At 44.8% G+C, this 6,343-nt stretch overlaps 1 pseudogene; it reads left to right on the forward strand.

The window, feature by feature from the left end:
* Positions 1-3,773: 3,773 nt before the first annotated feature.
* On the forward strand, positions 3,774-3,890 carry LOC136650445 (5S ribosomal RNA; annotated as a pseudogene).
* Positions 3,891-6,343: the final 2,453 nt, after the last annotated feature.

Raw genomic sequence — 6,343 nt, forward strand, 5'->3', positions numbered from 1 at the left:
GAGGGCTACGGGGGTCCTCAGATCGATAGGAGCACCCTGGTTTCACTCCGTAGAAGGCTCTTCTCCCCAGCAGAAATGGTGCAGATAATGTCAGTGTCCAGCAGGGGTTGTGGGGTAGTGTTTTTCAACCAGTGTGCTGTGACACATTGGTGTGCCGCAAAAGGTCTGCAGGTGTGCCATGGGAATTTGGAGCACAGTTGTTGGAAATAACTGAAAAAAATTCTTCGGAGTTCTGCTTCTCTTTCTCTAGGACAACTTTTTGCAGAGCTAGCAGAATGACAGATAATTCATTCCTACAGACCAGTGGTTCTCACATACTTAGCACTGGGACCCACTTTTTAGAATAAGAATCTGTCAGGACCTATTGAAAGTGATGTCATGACCAGAAGTGACATCATCAAGCAGGCACATTTTTCAACAATCCTAGACTGCAATCCTACCCACACTTACCCAGGAGTCTCATTGATTATCATTGTTAAAAGAATATACGTAGTCGCTTGTTCAAAGTACAGGTCCGTAACATTTTCCCAAATGCAGTCACATGCCAATAAAATATTGAAATGAATGGGGACCCACCTGAAATTGGCTCGCGACCCACCTAGTGAGTCCTGACTCACAGTTTGAGAAACACTGCTACAGACAGTTGTCCTAGAAACAGAGCCACAGAACCCAGAAGAGTCTCCCAGAAGCTGGGAGTGACATCACAAGAAGCAGAGACCGCAGAGAAGGTCGTAGAGCTCAGTGTGCCAGGAGATTAAAAAAACTGAAAATTGCTGTGTTTGAGTGAGAGCCTGGGAGAGCCTGCCATTATCTCTATTGCTGTCTTTTCCTTCTTTTTCCTTTCCCAGCTCTAAAGGTAAGTACTTGGCTTTTGGAAAAGGGGAACTATGGGGCAAAGATTTTTTGAAGGGGTTCACTTGAAACACCACAAATGGATGACCTGTAAATAGGTCAGAGTGGCCACTGGGGAATACTTGTGCATCCCTAACTTCTGCCTTCAGATGGTTATGCACAAAATCTCAGATCAGGGAGGAGAGAGTTTGACACCATAACCTCTTCCACCAGGTAATACCTCTTTGGTCAGATGGAAACCATCTGCTTCGACTCCAAAGAGCCTGCAGTCTCCACTCTCCACATATTCCTAGGGGAAGAGTCCCCCACCTGGCCTATCCTTTAAACAGAACTTCTGCTTGGCACAAGGTCTATCCTGCAGTAAGGTTAGAGCTTCTCTGGCCCTCATCAGATTTCTAGGCTAAAAAATTTCACTAGGAAATTTAGCAATGGTGCCAGTTCACATCGGCTGCTGGGAAGCAGCTCGCCCACTGCTTTCTTGGCACTCACACTGAGTCCCCTGCTGCTCTGGTTTCCTGTGACTTTGAATCTCATCCTCCTCCCCCTGTAAGTCCTCCTTTCACACTCAGCTAAATGAAGCCGTAGTAGAATGCAACAAGCTTATAGGATTGTTCCTATCCCTGTCTTCATTATGGACTGAAACTAGAGTTCATCTGAAACTAAACTTCATCAGTGAGTGGTGCAGATCGCAGAAAGTCACAGGTTCTGGTTTTCTGGAAGTTTGTCAGTGAAAACTTTTTCGTAAGGATTGCATAGTGAATGAAAGAGAAACAAAGACGCATCAAATCAGAAAGGTTTGCAATGCCGCAGCCTTTTAAAGTAAGATCCTAATTATGTAAGGTGAAGCACAGCTAGGCATGTCTGCCCTCAACCCCTTACAACCCCTGACAATCAACTTGGTATATTGTCTGAAGATATGAGATGTTAATTGGTTTTGCAAAGAGCCACTAAGTGGCACTGTGCAAGGAGGACTGACTTGAGCAATGGAATAACAGCTTATTTATTTATTTATTTTTGCAGTATTTTTACCCCGCCTTTCTCCCGAAAGGGACCCAAGGTGGCTTACAAAAGTCAGGTACAAGAAAGCAAAAACACAGTTAAAACAATCTTACTCTGCCCAAAAAATCCATAAAACTTTAAAGCATTAAAACAAACATTAAAAACAGCTCAGAAGCTCACCTGCTCTAGCACTGACAGCCCTGGCAGTGATCACTGTGTTTACTATTGAGCCCTGTTTCACACGAAGCCATTTGACATCATGTGGCCTCAAGGACTACTGGTCTGCTCCTCATTCTTGCTGAACCATAGTGAAGCAAATTCCTTGCATAAGAACATAAGAGGAAGCCCGTAAAAGAGGTCATGGAGGCAATAAACTTTCTCTTGCTGCTGGTCCCTAGCAACTGGTATTCAGTGAATTCAGTTTTGTTAGTTGTTGCAGCTCATAGCCATCAATAGATGTACTATTGGGCTTGGATGTACATGGGCTTGGCACTGTCATGGAGGGCCAGGGTGCAGCACTAGAGGCAGTCTGTAATCAAAAAGGGCAGGAGCACCATGTCAGATTTCACTGCTAAGGCCAAGGCTAAGAAGTTCATTCAGATATTATTCAAGATTAAAAATGCAACAACAAAAAGAAATGCATTTTAACAACACTTGTGGTGGCACTGTTATCCCAACAAGTCAGAGAGCGGCTCTTTGTTGATGCAGTGAAAGGATCCATGCCCAGCAGATAGAGCCACCTAAGTGTTTTTAATGATAGTCCCACAGTTTGTGTTAGAAATACAGGTGTCCCCCTGGTATGCATGGGGGATACATTCCTGGGGCCCCCATAAATATCAGAAACCATGGATAACGGAGGCACTGTCTCCCCACATGCCTTATTACATACATTCGTGTGAAGTGATAAGGTGTCCAAGCAAGACACCTAACAACAAACACACACAGTAAGAAAAAGCTTATAGCCAGATGAGCAGGCAAGCAGACTGCATCCTAGAAGGGAGACTAAGAACAAGCGTTCGCTTCCTGTTTCCTGCTTCTTGTTGCTCTTAGGCTGCAGTCCTAACCACACTTTCCTGAGAGTAAGCCCTATTGAACAAAATAGGACTTACTTCTGAGTAGACCAGGTTAGGATTGTGTCCACAGTCTCCTTTCTAGACTGTAGGCTACTTACCTGCTCATCTGGCTATAAGCTTTTTCTTATAGCAGTTGTTCAAGCAAGACACATGGCTTCATGCAAATGTAACCCACATAAACAAAGGTTATAACCAGATCCACGGATAACCAGATCTGCAAATATTGGGGGATGCCTATATAAGCGATCTGGAGAAATAATTACGTATTGTCTGAAGGCCAAACAAAGTGTTGCGTGAGAGTTCCATGGCTGAAATTCCCAAAATCCTTGTCTTGTTTAAAGAGGTTGTCTTGCCTTGGGTCCCTTCAGGAGAAAGACGGAATAGAAATACAATGAATGAATGAATGAAAAGCAACCACGAAAGGGGCATGTGTGAGAACCTGATTTAGATTAGGGTTGCAGCATGGGGGGGGGCGTTCTAAGCCTTTCCCCCCTGCACCATGGCATCATCCAAATATCTTCAAGCCTCACCCCACTCCTCCATGGTAAAACTCTGCCTTAATTTCTTCCTTCCACTAATAACAGGAACAAATTAAATTTGTGGAATCAGTGTGGGCTTAACTCTGCCCCTCCCCACTCTGCTGACCGGATTACGTTACCGCCGACCCCCACAACTGCTTTTTAAGAAAGATGTTGGGAATTCCAATTACAGAAACTCCATGCTGTGTCTAATTTGGCCCTAAAATGTGATGGGTGGGGGAGCCACTGTCCTAAATGGCACCATGGATTCAGTACTGACATAGAAGGCAAACTCAAAATTGTGCTGCCACAATCTACATGTCTTATCTGTGACAGCAACTGTTACCCTGCACATGCCCGATCTCATCTGATCTTGGAAGCTAAGCAGGGTCAGGCCTGGTTAGTACTTAGATGGGAGACCGCCTGGGAATACCGGGTGCTGTAGGCTTATAACATAGTCTTTTGAGACTGAAGGTTGCCAACCATAATGTATCCGCACCCTCTCACTTTCTATCATTATTTTATTTTATCCCACTCAGGAGAGGAAAGGCTCTCTGCCTTTCCACCGTATCATAAAACAATAACCCTGTGAGATGGTCTAGGCCAGTGATTGTCAACGTTTTTCTTCTTATGGCACACTGAGCTCTACGGTCTTCTCGGTGGTCTTCACCTCTTGTGATGTCACTTACAGATTCCGGGAGACTCTTCAGGAGACTCATGGCACATGAATGTGTCACAGCACACTGGCTGAAAATTGCTGGCCTAGGTGGAGAGGTGGTGATGGGTCCAAGAGGTCCTAATCAGTTTAATGGCTGGAACCAGGTCTCCCCAGTCAGAATCCAACAGCCCAACCCCACTCAGGGAACTGAGATGCTCACAGCACCGGCCCTGCTGCTACACAGCAAAGTACTCCACATGAGAAACAGTCACAAGACTCCCCTGAGAGAGTAGCCCCAAACCAATCTGTTTCAGTAGCTTCACCAAGGAACAATAATCTTGTAATAAACCTGCATACATCATAGGCTCGTGGGATAATTATCTGTTAATGTCTGCCCGAGAAACACAAATAATGAGTACTGTATGTTACCTGATAATTAATCTTTGAACTGGCTCGGTAACTTCTAGTACAATTACCAAGGAATATGCAAGAAAATGTCATGCGGGTTTTAGTCTCCCTGCTGTAGCTGGGAGATTTACACCAGTATCTCTCATTAAGGCTAATAGGTGTGATGTTTGTAAATCCCCAAGTAAGGAAAGACAAGAGAGGTCTTTGCATTCCTTTGGCACTGGCTATATAATTACGAGGCACCCTTGAAAATTGCAGGATCTAACACTGAAGAGCTTGGTAAGGTCGTTCTCATCCAGAGGTGTCTTTGCCACAAAGAAGGGCCCACTAACATTTTAATTGTGATCCCTGGTCCATCGCTACGATGTGGAGGTCATCTCTACGAGGCTTGTTCCAAAACGATCCTTTTGCTGATGAAAATAGGATGTTTGGTATTCAGATCAAAGATGGAAGAAGGTGTTTATGAAGTGATTACACAGCCACTTGTAATGGGGATCACAAGTTGTGGAATGGCCATTTGATATAGATCGGACATTTTTGCATTAAGATCAAGGGTAGAATTGAAACTCTCATGAAGTTATTTCAGGGTTACCTGGTACATATAGAAGGCTTTGCATTAACATCATAGGTAGAAAAAAATATTTGTGAAATAATTACAGGGCTGCTTATTATAGTCTCTGACACTTTCAGCATTTGTTGTGGGCCGCAGGCAAAACATTCATAGAACAGAAGTCTCTCTCATGCTTCAATTGTTTTGGCTGGATTGATAGCCCATATCATGTACACACTCCAAGTGGTAAATATTTGCAATTTTATACTCTGAAGGGTGGTAGAGGAGACTGATCCTGACCTACTAAAAGAGATTGAAATCAAATTTTTCAATCTAATAAATTAATTGATGGGTGATTGAAGGTATATATGGTTCACATAGGAACACTGAGTTAGCAAATTAATTCATGAAGCCTGGTAGTCACCAAGAGGCTGTGCCTCTTCAATGTCTCCATAAGTGACTTTTCAAGCTATGCTACCTCAAAGAGCCAAGATGATGTAGTGGTTCAGGATTTGGACTTAGACCTGGAAGATGCAGGTTCAAATCCCTGCTAGGTCTTGAAGCTTTATGGATGACCTTGGGTCAGTCACTATCTCCGAGCCAGCGCAATCCTAAGTAGGATTTAGGACTAGGAGGGTAGCGAACATACCGTAAAGCACGTTTGTTGTATCCAAAGCACGTTTGCATCTCATCTACAGCAAGCCACACCAGCACATGGAGGTGTGCTAGCACATGGAGGCTGAATTCAACCTCTGTGGCGGCTGGCAGTGCGAGTCTTGCATCGGCCAAGCTCAGCAGATGCAAGGCTCTGGGGGGGCGGGGAGGAGGTGGGAGGAGGCAGCAGGGAAGCGTTCCGGGGTGGGGGAGGGTGGATGGAGGGCGGTCCCAGGGGCGGGTAGGCAGGGAGTGGGAGTCAGGGCTGTGATACGGCTGTTATGCCAGATCCCAACCCCTGTTCCCAAGCAGTATGGAGCGGCTTCAAGCCCCACGCTTGAAGCTTACCTTCAACTGAGCCACTGTGGAGCCCTATCTCGCGTTGGATACAACACAAGCTTCCTGGTTTGCCTGTTCCAGTGCAAGATAGGATTGCGCCCAGCCTCACCTACCTTACAGGGTTGTTGTGAGTACAGAAGGAGAGGAGGAACCATGTACACCACCCTGAGCAATATAAAAGGAAGGAAGGGCAATATAAAAACCTGACAAATAAATAAAATCTAATTGAATTAATTAATCCAATTGTGTGCATTTCTATGCAGAAAGGCAAAGAATAAATCAATGAGCTAAA

This window comes from Tiliqua scincoides, chromosome 4 (assembly GCF_035046505.1).
Source record: "Tiliqua scincoides isolate rTilSci1 chromosome 4, rTilSci1.hap2, whole genome shotgun sequence".
In the NCBI taxonomy this organism is placed as follows: Eukaryota; Metazoa; Chordata; class Lepidosauria; order Squamata; family Scincidae; genus Tiliqua; species Tiliqua scincoides.